The sequence below is a fragment of the Bubalus kerabau genome, chromosome 15 (assembly GCF_029407905.1).
Source record: "Bubalus kerabau isolate K-KA32 ecotype Philippines breed swamp buffalo chromosome 15, PCC_UOA_SB_1v2, whole genome shotgun sequence".
Lineage (NCBI taxonomy): Eukaryota > Metazoa > Chordata > Mammalia > Artiodactyla > Bovidae > Bubalus > Bubalus kerabau.
This window is the reverse complement of record NC_073638.1, coordinates 50,056,874-50,071,589: the sequence shown is the minus strand read 5'-3', so window position 1 is coordinate 50,071,589 and position 14,716 is coordinate 50,056,874.

The window sequence follows — 14,716 nt, the reverse complement described above, 5'->3', positions numbered from 1 at the left end:
CTGAACTGAACTGAACTGAATTGGCAATATTGGTAATGAAATCACCCCCTTGCTAAAATATCATATTTGAAATGATTCTCATTTAATCAGATATGAAAAGAAGCTTTTAAGAAACTAAGGATAACATTAGGTAGCCAATGCTTGCTAAGGTATCTTAAATTAGTTGGCAGGTGTCTCAACATACAGAGTTTCTAGCCTAACCTGTGAGTTAAGGAATTTTACTGTCTCTCAAACATTGAAATCTTAGGGTATTTGGGGTATTGCAAGAAAAGAGTAATTTTCCTAATTTTACTTATACTGTAGGTAGAACCTGATGACAAATTCTTATCTTGGTTTCCTAGCATCAGTATAGCAGATAAAGAGGATTTCAAAAGTCCAAACTAAAATTACTTCTGATAACTTCCATTAAAGCAGTTTTAAAAGATACATATAATAAATTAACACTCGATGCAACTATGGAAATAATCAGGCCACATCAAATGCGACAAATCTTACTGTACAATCAAGAATTTTTTTTTTTGTTTTTGATCAAAAAGAAAGAGACTACAATTTTTGTGTAATTGACTTTATTATCATTTTGAAACAATTTTCTGGTATTTGAGTTCTTGTGTTAATTTTACCTTGCCATTTTGTCCCCACCAGAGTTAACATCCCAATTTCACTTCATATAACTACACTACATCCTAAGCTTCTACTTACCTGATCTAATCAATCAGTGTTGCTTTATGAAATGTCTCAAACTTAATTATCATGAATAGTGAAAATTCAAGAAAGAGAGAATTTTACATGTGTAGAAAATCTGAAGGACTGAAGTATTTAATGGAACTGTTCTTATAATGATATAGAAGCATGGGACAAGGGATAATGGAAAAAAATGTGTCTTTTATAGAACTGAAGAAAAACACACAAAAAAAACTGTAAACAACTTCCAAAATTTGAAGTGAGAGTAATCATCAATTCATAAAGTAATTGGGCACAGAAAATTATCATGATAAATTAAACCAAAGGCTGGTGCTGAAAGGGAGAATCATGGCCAGTGTAAGTTGTGAAAATAAAACACATTCAGGCCTTTTACTTGCCTCCTTATGTATATAGCAATGAAGAAAAGTCACTTCAGCTGGAAGAGTTGGGGTAATGATTATTTACTCGTATATCTTTTCCAAAATTCATATTATAAATTTTGCTCAGGATTCTTCAGGCCTTTTTTTGATGAAGAGTTTTAATATTTTATCTTGGATCTGCTTGATTTTCACCTAATTAATTGGTTCATCACAGGAGGAATAAGAAAATGCATGTTGGCCATGAGTACAAAGATGTTTGAGAAAGTCTTGGGCCAAACTGGTAAAGTATAGACAAGCAGATCATAGTGTGAAGAAGAGGGCTACAGCAGAGAGGTGGGAAATACAGGTGTTGAGAGTTTTGAGGTGGCAATCATGGGATAAAATACTCGGTGGTTTTCAGAATCAACATGTAAGAAAGGAGAAAATCAATGCCCATTTTGGAAAGCACCATAAAGAGTCCAACAATGTTATTGATCCTAGTGCTGGAGCAAGAAAGCTTTAGGATATCAGGATACAGGCAGTAGGAATGAGAAAGTACATTAAAATGACAGAAGCACAGCCTGCTCAAGAGGATAGGAAGGGGCACTTGGACATCATGGCTCGCCCTACAATGGCCAAACCTCTCCTGGCAATTACACTGCTGGTGAGAATGGAAGAATAGTGCAATGGATGAGAAATGGCCACATAGTGGTCAAAGGCCATTGCCAGTATGCTAACTGACTCAAAATCCTGCAAAGTGTGAATAAAAAACGTTTGGGTGAAGCAAGCAGATAAGGTGAGTTCTCTAGCATCCAGCCAGAAGATCCTCAGCATTGTGGGAAAGGTGAAGAGGGACAGACCTAGATCGGAGGCAGCTAGCATGACTAGGAAGCGGTACATAGGCACTTGGAGGGCATGTTCCTTCCAGATAACTGTCATGATGGTCACATTGCCCACCAGGATTACCAAGAACACGGCACAGAAAGGTTTGGAGATCCAGATGTGAACAGCTTCCAGCCCAGGTATGCCTGTCACCAGGAAGGTGGAGAATATGGAGCTGGTGCGGTTGATGCCAGAACTGCATGTCTTTCCTAAAATGAAATGCATTGCCTCCACAGATGTTAAAATTTTACTTGAGCATTTGACTATTTATAATACTGCTTCTTTTAAGCTGGCCCTGATATGTGTCTAATATGAAAGTAAATGATGTTTCCCAAGATAGAGCATTTGAGGCTTTGGACTAGAAAGTGAGACTTTGTTTTGATTAAATTTCCACAGATATTGTAATTTATTGTATAAAAATGAGAAAAATACACTTGATACTTAATGTACCTAAACCATTTAATTGATATAATGGCATTTTAAAGTGATATGTCAAAAAGAATGTCCTTTAAATAAATTTCTTTTATTTTATGTAAATTCATACCTGTAATTTTAATTACAGTAGTATATCATTCTAGGATATTTCTTACTGCCTTCATCAGCCATGATACATATTCAATGCTGCTGCTGCTGCTAAGTCACTTCAGTCATGTCTGACTCTGTGCAACCTAATAGATGGCAGCCCACCAGGCTCCTCCGTCCCTGGGATTCTCCAGGCAAGAATACTGGAGTGGGTTGCCATTTCCTTCTCCAATGCATGCATGCATACTAAGTTGCTTCAGTCGTGTCCGAATCTGTGCGACCCCATAGACAGCGGCCCACCAGACTCCTCTGTCCACAGGACTCCCTAGGAAAGAATACTGGAATGGGCTGCCATTTCCTTCTCCAACATATTAGATAGTGCTACTCAAACTCAGGGGGCTTCCCTCGTGGCTAACTGATAAATAATCCACCTGCCAATGGAGGACACGTGGGTTCAATCCCTGGGTTGGGAAGATCTCTTGAAGGAGGAAATGAAAACCCACTCCAGTATTCTTGCCTGGCAAATCCCATGGCCAGAGAAGCCTGGTGGGCTAGAGTTCATGGGATTGCAAAGAGTTGGACAGGAGTTAGCAACTAAGCAACAGCAAGTCAAATTGAAGTTCATGGATGCATTTTATATCCTATTTCTTCTGCAATGAGAACAGTGTTGAGATTTAAGCTGAACATTTGGAAACTTTTACATTAATCTGACAAAATTTGCTTCTTGAATTTAATAATAACATTATTTTAGTATACAATAATAACAGTTGTTATTATTATGTACAGTATTATTAGTGTATAATACTAATATTATCATATTTGGGTGTGTTTTTATTTCATTTTTCTTAAATATTTTAGTTATATTTTAAAAATTATTTTGTGATTAATCAAAAGTTTTAAAAATGATCCTTCTTTACATAGTTTATGAATCACCGTTTTATGATAATTTATTGTTAAATATAAACATTTTGTCAATTGATCATAAAAATTATAATTTAATATATTGAATAACAATTGTTTGTTTAAAGAAGGTAAAATCTCTAGCAGATTATTTTTTAAATCATTTTCATCTTCTTTTTAGAGATATAAAAACTTTCTTTTAATTAATAAGATCTAGGGACTTCTGCCTGCAATGCATGAGACTCGAGTTCAGTCCCTGGGTTGGGAAGATACCCTGGAGAAGGATATGGCAACCTACTCCAGTATTCTTGACTGGAAAATTCCATGGACTTAGGAGCGTGGTGGTCTACAGTCCATGGGGTCACAAAGAGTTGAATATGGCATAGTGACTAAACATCATCAGGGACATTTTGCACGGCTATTGTATACTTGTGTTAGCAAATAGCTCATTTTTAGTACCAATACATTTTATAGAATGTGTAGAATGCATATTTTGTTGATCCAATTCAACATGAGTATGCTTATTTACCCAAAATTCAATAATGATTTTTTCTCTACATGCTTGGCTTTCTACTTTATTTGAGATTATAGCAAAGATACAATAAAGCACAATTAGTAATGTTTATTGATTAAGCAAGAAATCTGTTTAACATTCAAATGTAATATGCCATATGTCAGAGATGAGACCTTTTTCACGGTCTATTTTACCCAAACTTATTTATCCAGATAAAATCTATTGTGGGCACACTGAATGCCCTTCCCACAGACAGCAAAGTACATGCATTTTTCTGAGACCATCCCTCACCACATTCTGTGTTTATGAAATTAAATAATAAACCTTACAAATTTTGCGTATACAAACTGTCCCAAGTCTCACCTATTCTCCTCACTAATGTCATTCTTCATATTACTCCTGAGTCTTTGTAGGGATAAACAATTTGAAATCTTTATTCCCAGCATGGAGCTTACAGTCTTTCACTGTGGTGACCTGAGTATTTTCCAGCTGTTCCTATTGAAATTTCCCCACAAGTCTAATCTTTGGTGAGGGTAAGATCTTTAGGAAAAACAATAAAACAAAACAAAATCTTTTTTTGTTTGTTTGTTTAAGTCTCACTGCTTGTTCTAATATTGGGGACAAGAAACATAAGGGTCCTGTCTACCTGTCCCTGCCTTACCTGATAGGCTGGTCATTTTTTCAAAAATGTCAATCTGAGTCAATTTGAATGAGACTTTCAGAAATAATAAGGTATCCACTAAAATTCTACACATTTATCTTTAGAAAATAAGACAATTAGAATTAACCTCAAAATCCTTATTAGCTTTTTTTTTTTTTAATCTTGACTTTTGTTGCAATAAGTGGAAAAGGTGAGAGAGGCTCTAGGAAGCTCACCCTTTGTTAGATAAGAGCACATTCTGCTCAGATCACTCACTGTGCTTTCCAGTGTTAAAGATCTGGTGCCAGATGTCTTTTCAATGCCTTTTCTTATCCATGAATCTTTAAGCACTTTTTGGATGGATGTTCCAGTAGAAGGGTGTTGGTGTTCCGGATAAGGCCGAATACCAGGTTCACTGATGACACGGATCTGGATAATTCTGCACTTCCCCTATTCAGGACTACTCTAAACCTGCTTCCTTTTATTTGGTTCAATATTATTGTCCTAATACCTCATGTTCTTGAAGGAAATAATTTAGGGATATTTTCACAGAAAGAAACACCTCTAGGCCTTTGTAATTCCTTGTATAGCAGGCTGGATTTTTCTCTACTCACTAATTTATTCAAAATATCTTTAATCTTAGGGTTTTTTTTTTCCCCCAAATCCAAGTAAATAATGTTTTCTATCTTACCTGGCATCTCAAGGCAGGGTGTTTGCTATTGTCCAATAGGGGCAGCTTTCGCTTCCAAATTCAAATCAAGAATCCCTGTGACCCAGTTTGAACTTCTTTATTATCGATGCAGCTATCCCCTGAGGATGGTAATCTCCTGGGAAGTCCCCTTCTTGATTTAAAGTCTACCTTTCATTGCTAGCAGGGAATGTTCCACAAATGGACCCAGTACTGGGTTGTTTTTAAAATCAAGTAAATTGAAAATCATTCATTAAGTTTTGGTGTCATCTCAGTTTACCTGAAAGTTGTTTTTTAATTGTAATATCTATTTTTTGGAGTTATTAATATTTTCTATCATATATTTTGAGATTTCTCAAAAGGTAACTGAATTACAGGCATTTGAACTCTCCTTTCCCCAATAACATAGCAAGTAAAGAATTGCCCTGCAATTCAGGAGACACAGGAAATGCAGTTTCTATCTCTGAGTCAGGAAGATTCCCTAGAGGAGAAAAATGGCAACCCACTCCAGTATTCTTGCCTGAAAAATCCCATGGACAGAGGAGCCTGGTGGGCTACAGTCTAAGCACACCACATATTTTTGAATTCATATTATGTTTTAAGATATGAAACCAAATTGAATATATATAGAAATTGCCTTAGACTTATGAAATTATAAACTATATATACTTTCCTGTCATTATTCCACACCCTATTCATATACACACAATTCATTTTTCACAAGCACAAACACACAACTGAATGTTAAGGGAGTTTTGTTATGTTGTTTAAAATAAAAATAACCTGTTAGGCTAGCAAAACCCACAGTTCAGTGACAGTGGTGTTTAAATTTTCATGGATTCAGCTAAGAATATTGTAACTATAGCAGTAGACCCTCCTTATGATGAGTCACACGAAGGATTTAAAAGCTATTTTCATGTGTTTTTTATCATCTACTTTTTCACATATAAATTCACCCTTTCTCCTCACATCAACCAAACAAATTATTGCTATATTTGAAGAAACAAAAATTAAAATAAATTAATTTATTTACCTCATATCAGACAGTAAATATGTAGGCGGTCTGTGTTTCAAAGGTCATTTATGATCCAGAGCATTTTTTCCCTTCTATCAAAATACACTTTAAAATAACATTGATGTTATCATTGGTGTAGGTCTGAATGTTATTCGTAAAGTATTTCCTCCCTGATTGCAGAGTATTTATTTTTCTCTTTTGTGGAGGTGAAATAATTATAAGGAAGTCAGTGAAAATGTAGGCTGATTAGTTGTCTCCATTGGTTCTTCTCAAGCTGAGGCTTTTTATGGCCATACGAACACTGTGGAATTGAAGCCACTAACGTATGTAAAGAAAAGGCAATGGCATCCCACTCCAGTACTCTTGCCTGGAAAATCCCATGGACGGAGGAGCCTGGTAGGCTGCAGTCCATGGGGTCACTAAGAGTCAGACATGACTAGTGACTTCACTTTGACTTTTCACTTTCATGCATTGGAGGAGGAAATGGCAACCCACTCTAGTGTTCTTGCCTGGAGAATCCCATGGACAGAGGAGCCTGGTGGGCTGCCGTCTATGGGGTCGCACAGAGTCGGACACGACTGAAGCAACTTAGCAGCAGCAGCAGCAGCAGCAGCAATGTATGTAAAATAAAGTATCGAAACCACTAAGAAATGTGTATCATCCAAAAAGAAGAAAAGGCTTGCCATTTTTAAAGGTACTTTTGTTGCTGTTTGTCTAATTAAAGTAGCCATATTGAAATATGCATTATATTCATAAACTCAACTCATTAAATTTTCTTCATGTCTTAGAGTAATATAAATAAGTAATTTCCTTTCTACTCAAAATTGTTAAAGACCCATGACCTTTGGAAAAAGTGTAAGTTAAAGAAAAAAACTGGGTACAAGGCAGAGATTTTCCATATAAGTTCTTCCTAAAATGCGAGGACAAATTCTTTGATGAGATGTTCAAATTTATAGAGTTTGATCACCTCCAAAAAAAGAAATATTTCTTATTCCTATATTTTATTAATTTGCCCATTTATCAGATATATCAAGGCCTAGCACAGAGAAGATATTAAATTTTATATTGATACTTACAAATTCAGGAATATATTGTTCACAATATGTATTGAACACTTGTGTGTCTTAGTGTATTAATAATATGACTGTATTTGAGACATTGCAGTGAACAGTGACTGTATGAATTAGCATTACAGAATTCATCAATAAATTTAACCTCTTGGGAACTGTTGAGAATAACTAAAAATATACAAAATCTTGGAATTGGACTAGACACCATATACCATCCAACTCCATCTCTACTAAATGTAAAACTTCTGTTCCTATCAGTGAAATGATAAACAGAACTGAGTACACCCACACCCACATAGATTGTATCCAGATTATGAACTTGGAATACTTGTGTCAACTTTCTTATTTGTTCAAGCAAATTCTTTCCCAAAAAGATAAAGATGTAAAACAATAAATAACATCATCATTCATTTCATTGAATTCCTGAATATAAAATTATTCAAATACTTAATATGCTTTTCTGGACAAGTGAAAATTAGTTGAGAATAATAGATTTCTCACATAGAAGAACAGCTTTAAAAAAAAGAAAAGAAAAACAGCTTAGATCACTTAGACAACAGCTAATTAATTTATCAAGATGACCTTTACCTTCCAGAGCACATCCTATTCACCAAGTCTAAGCTGTTATGCCATAAACTTTATCCACTGCCTTTTAGTTCCCACATTAAAAGGAATATCTCAGATCTTGAGCCCAGATTTCCAAACCCTACAAATATCTGAACCACCTTCTTCTAAAACACTCATGAAACTGTGTTAAAAAAAGTGTTCCCTTACTCAAACTGGGGCTCAGTAACCAGCTAGAGGGGTGTAATGAGGAGGGAGGGGGAGGGATATTTAGGTGGGAGGGGGACATGGGTTAACCTATGGCTGATACATATTGATGTTTGGTAGAAACCAACACAATACTGTAGAGCAATTATCCTTCAATTAAAAATAAATAAGTTTTTTTTGAAGTGTTCCCTCTTAGTGCAGTTACCAAATTATGGATCTAATTTATATTTGCCTTCCTACTCTGGTTCAAGAGCCATAACTCTCGAGTCACTTGTTTAGGTATCTCCGTGATATAATAGTAGGTTAAATCTCATGTGTGCCAGGTACAGTTTCTTTGCATTTAGTTCCTGGATAATGAGATTATTTGTTTTATTATAAATGAGGAACATTTGTTTTTAAGTAAACTTTTAATACTTAAATGAATTAGAATGCTTTCCATTGTTGCAAAGTTGCTTTATTAAGAATACAGAAAATGGGGACTTCCCTGGTGGTCCAGTGGTTAAGAATCCACCTTGCAATGCAGGAAACCTGGATTTGATCGCTAGTCGGAGAAGTAAGACCCCACATATTGCAGAGCAACTAAACCCAAGAGCCACAACCACTGAACCCACTCACTCTGGAGCCCACACAGCACAACTAGGGAGTCCGTGCAACACAAGGAAGATTCCATATGTTACAACTAAGACCCAACACAGCCAAATAAATAAATTAATATTTTAAAAAAGAAAAAAGAAAATTGTTTGCTCTAGCTTGGTTTTGTTCATCACTTTGATGTTTAGGTTCCATATAGGTGGAGAAAACCTTCTTGCCCATATTTCTGCATATAATTCTCTACTTAAACATAAAAAAGTTCCATTTTTAAAACAAATTGTGATGGGTGATGAAAGGCAGATATTGTACAATGGTAAAGCATCTGTCTACGATGCGGGAGACCTGGGTTCGATCCCTGGGTTGGGATGATCCCTTGGAGAAAGAAATGGCAATCCACTCCAGTACTATTGCCTGGAAAATCCCATGGACAGAGGAGCCTGGTAGGCTACAGTCCATGGGGTCGCAAAGAGTCAGACATGACTGAGTGACTTCACGTTCACGTTCACGTTCACGTACGATAATGTAGAAGAGAAGATATCGTGGAACAAGCAAAATGAACCACCATCTACCACATCAAAGGCCAGTCTTCATACAAAGAAGGTAAAATTGTGTATATGGCAGAATTGGAAGAGAGTCCTCTATTATGAGCTCCTTCCAGAAAACCAAACAATGGTAGTTCTGATTCATTCGTATTCACCAGATATTGCAACTTTGGATTTCCATTTATTTTGGTCTTTACAAAATTCTCATTGTGAAAAAAAAAAACAATAATTTCAAATCCCAGGAAACTAGAAAAGGCACCTGGAACAGATCTCTACTCAAAAAGATAAAACGTTTTGGGAACATAGAATTATCAAGTTGCCTGAAAAATGGCAGAAGGTAGTAGAACAAAATAGTAAATACGTTGTTCAATAAAGTTCTTGGTGAAAATGAAAAATGTGTCTTTTTACTTAAAATCTGAAGGCACTTTTTGATCAATCCAATGTAATAAAATGTCACAAATCAAGAATTAGAAAATAAATACCATAAAATGGGAAAAACAAACAAACAAAAAAACAAAACTTTACCAAAGAAAAGGTGTAACTACAGAACAAGCCCCAAGCTGGCCGTATCCTGTTTCTAACAAGATGATGACTTGTTTTTCTGACTCAACAGAGTAAAACCTTAAGTCATGCAGCCATAGGATGAGCAAGAGGAGAAAATTTTGACCTCAAACACCTGGAACCATAGTTTCTTCTGCAAGGAGTCAAAGAACTGCGACATGGCCTGAATATGAACACTGAAACCCTTCCAGCAGCAAAGGGTCCATTGTCCAGGAAGATTCTGGGCGAGAGCCCCTTTACCACCCCTTACCATAAATGCAAGGTCCTAGAGCCCTTAATCAGAACTTGCTCAGCCAATACTTCTGCATACCAATCTTCCTCCCCTAAATTAGGAAAGTTTGACTTCTGATGAGTCTTGTCTCATGTCTCCTTTGGGGTTGACCACTCAATAAAGTATTTTCTTTCCTCAACAGACGGTGCTGTAGTATTGACTTCTATTAGCCCTTTGCTCAGTAGCAAAGTTACCAAGAGAAAATAAAATATGAAAAGATACTCAATATTGTTAGTCATTAAGGAGATACAAATTAAAACTACTACCTCTTTGCAGTGCTCAGATTTACTTTATAAGTAAAATCTCAAAAGAACTTGGAGCACCTCTCACACTTACATATCTATGATAAGAATGCAAAATGGTATGTCAGAAATAGTATCCTTACTCACTGGTATTTAACCAAAGCAAATCAAATCATATTCATTGAAACACCTATTACTCAAATATTCATAATTGCCCCAACTCAAAGCAACACAAATATCTATCAAATGGTAAATGAATAAACAAATCATTTTGTAGCTAATACTGTAATGTCATTGGGTAGGAAAAAAAAATCAGTGAATTTCTTAAACGTGCAACAAAATGGATGAATTTTAAGAGCATAATGCTAAGTGAAGAAATAAAAATAGAATAGCTATATACTGTAGAATTCCATTGTATGATATTCTGAAAACACTAAAGCTGTAGAGACAGAAATGAAAGAAGTAGTTTCCAAAGCCAAGAGTCTGTGGGGGAATGGGTTCCTTAAAGAAGCACATGGGGCATTTTTGGTGTAATTAAAATATATATTTGAACTTAATGATGATTATGTGAAAGTGTACATATTTGTTAAGAGTCAGAATTGTGCACCTACAAATACTGAGATTTACTACATTTATATCTCAATAAACTGTTCTTAAAAGAGATAATAACTATGAGTTGTATCATACAGTTTTCCCCAGATAGTCATAAATGCAAATATTTTGTTACCATTGAGGCAGAATCAAGATACAGTTTTCCCCAGATAGTCATAAATGCAAATATTTTGTTACCATTGAGGCAGAATCAAGACAAGGATATGAAGATATAAAATGATTGTGAGGGATATTATGAAGGGGGTCCTGGTTTTGAAGTCTGGATTTAAGCATGCTTCCTAATCAAATAAGTACATGGACTCATTTTTTGCAAAATAATTGATATGCCCCTATTTTGTAATATAAAAGAAGACCTAGACTTCCCTGGTGGTACAGTGGAGAGGAATCTCTGCCAATGCAGGGACACAGGTTCAATCCTTGTTCTGGGAAGACTCCGTATGCCTCAGAGCATCTAAGCCAGTATACCACCACCATCTAGAGAGCCCATGACCTGCAATTACTGAAGCTCTCATGCTGCGACTACTGAAGGCCGTGTGCTTGGAGCCCATGCTCTGCAACAAGAGAAGGCATCTCAATGTGACGCTCACACACCACAATGAAGAGGGTAACCACTGCTCGCTGCAGCTACAGAAAATCTGCAAGCAGCCACGAAGGCCCAGCACAGCCAAAAATTAATTAATTAATTATTTTAAAAAGTATACCTGAGCTAAGGTGAAGCATCCATTTTAAACTTTTGAAATGCCTGGTCAGACAATTTACAAAAGAAAATGCACAAATGTCCAGCAATATATACAAAACATCCCTACCTTCACTAATAATCAATATAACAATATAAATTAAGGGAATAACACTGTAGTTTTTTCATGATAGAGAATTTAAAGGTTTGACAAATATGAAAGAAAGTAGACAAATATTTATACTTCTGTACATACTATATTTTAACATTTTTAAAATTAGCTAACATTTTTGAAAGGAAAGTTGACAAGAATTGAATTTATAAAATACGTATACTTTGGCCCAGCAATTTAATTTGAACATTTTATCCCATAGAAACATACGATAAGTGCACACAAATCATATGTACCAAGATGGCATAATTATTCATATTGGTGAACTAGAAACAATTTAAAATTCAGGAAAATAGTTAATGGATTATATTACTTTCTTGTTATTCAATATTTAGTATCTTTTTAAAACTCACAGGGACTTTTTTATAGTCAGGAAATACATCTATAATAAGTTCTTGAGAGAAGAAAAAAACAAGGTTTAGTAGAATACAAACTGATGTCCTGTACTAAATTACTTTAATATATTTTATTATCTACTCAGGAAAATAAATTTAGAGAGTTTTGTTTTGTTACTTCTGGGGAAAATAATTGGTATTTTTGCCCGAAACTTACATGAAGCAACTCTGCATATTTTAAATTTTGAGAATGTGCAAGTGCATATTTGTACAGAATACTTTTAGACAGTTATTATTTTTTATATTATTGAAGTATAGTTGATTTACAATGTTGTGTTAATTTCTGCTGAACAGTCAAATGATTTAGTTAAATATGTATATATATACATATACACTAATATTGTTTCCATTATGATTTACCACAGGATAATGATTATAGCTCCTTGTGCTTTACAGTAGGATATTATTGTTTATCCTATATATATATATATATATATATATATATATCCATCCTATATATAATAATTTCCATCTTCGAATCCCAAACTCCCCATCCTTTTCCTCCACCCCACCCCACTGGCAACCACGGATCTGTTCTCTGTGTCTGTGAGTCTGTTTCCATTTCTTAGATATATTTATTTGTGTCATGTTTTAGATTCCATATATAAGTGATATCATGTGGTGTTTGTATTTCTCTTTCAGACTTACTTTGCTTAGTATGATAATCTTTAGGTCTATCCATGTTGCTGCAAATGGCATTATTTTATTCTTTCTTAAGGTTGAGTAATATTCTGTGTGTGGGTGGGTATCACATCTTTATCCATTCATCAATGTACATTTAGGTAAATAGTGACGCTATAAACATAGGGGTACATGTTTCTTTTCAAATTATAGTTTTGTCTGGGTATATACTCAAGAGTAGAATTGCTAGATGTTATGGCAACTCTATTTTCAGTTTTTTGAGGAGCCTCCATATTGTTTTCCATAATGACTGCACCAATTTACATTCTCATCCACAGTGTAAGAGGGTTCCCTTTATCCTCTCCTGCATTTATTATTTGTAGACTTTTTAATGTTGGCCATTCTGACTGGGGTGCGGTGGTACTTCATTTTAGTTTTGATTTGCACTTTAACAAATTATTTGATGAGCATATTTTCATGTGCCTACTGACCACCTGTATGTCTTCTTTGGACAGATGTCTGTTTAGATCTTATGCTCATTTTTTGATTGGGTTGTTTGTTTTTTTGTTATTGAATTGTATGAGCCATTTCTATATTTTGGGATTTAAGCCCTTGTTTGTCACATCATTTGCAACTATTTTCTCCGAGTACATAGGTTGTCTTTTCACTTTGTCTATGGTTTCCTTGCTGTACAAAAACTTGCAAGTTTGATTAGGTTCTGTTTGTTTATTTTTACTTGTATATCTATTGCCATGGGAAACTGTCCTAAGAAAACATTGGGACAATTTACAGTATAGAATGCTTTGCCTATGTTCTTTTCTAGGAGCTTTATGGTGTCATGTCTTATATTTAAGTCTCTAATCCATTTTGAATTTATTTTTGTGTATGATACGGCAATGTGTTCTAATTTCATTGCTTTGTATGCAGCTGTGCAACTTCCCCAACACCACTTGCTGAAGAGACTACCTTTTTCTCATTGCATATTCTTTAGGCATTTATTATTTTATTTACTAAAGAGCTTACTGTTTCAGAAACAGTCAGTACTATATAGTTCTATTTGTATGCTGTCATTCCAATTCGTTTTTTATACAATATAGAAAGAAATGGCTCAGACCCAATGGGTTCCAATAAAATGAGAGCTTTTGGTTTCTCCAGTACAGAAGGTGCTCTATGATGTATAATATTTAAGACATGCTCTCTTGTTTCTCAAAGATCCCTTGGGGTGAAAATAAATTTAAGCCCCTGGCTCAGAAAGTTGGGAACTCCCATGGCTTTTTAAATTTTATCAGTTTAGACACCTAGGAGACCCTGTCTTGGTCTGTAAAGTGCCGTTTAACAACCCAGTACTAGACGGAAGGCTCTCCTTCTTCATACAGAACATCCTCTGGGGTTCTGTGCCTTACCAGGAGTCCTGCCACCAGGTACATCCAAAAGTGAAAAAGTCATTCATTTCACAGTAAGTAAAGTACTTCAGACATAAATAATATCAGCTACAATTATAAACTTGAGGGTGTCCATTCAAGTAAATTAGTACAATAATACCCAGCTTTCCAGGATAAAGGGACCAACAGGAATGGCTAGTGTTGATGAGTTAGGATGTGTGAGTGAGTTGTGTGGATGTGTGTTGATGAGTTAGGATTAAATTGTTTGGAGAATCCTTTGTTTGATAATCAGTATATTTTAAAGTTAAATAATTGGTTTAATTTTATTTTTGTTTTCACCTAATTAATAATTACTATAGTCCTGACCAATTTAAAGAATATTTGTTAATGCTATGTGTGCATATGTGTTTACATAAGCTACATTTTTAGATTTCCAAATTTTAAGAACTGTTTCTTGTTTTGATAGCTTTCCCTGAGTCCTGAGACCAAAGTCTCATAAATATAATTTGCAGACATGCATTAGATTTAACTAAATCAGCATGTTTTGTTTTTAGATGCTGAACCATAAGAACATAAATGCTTTTGCAAATTTTGCAGGTTTTTCTTTGT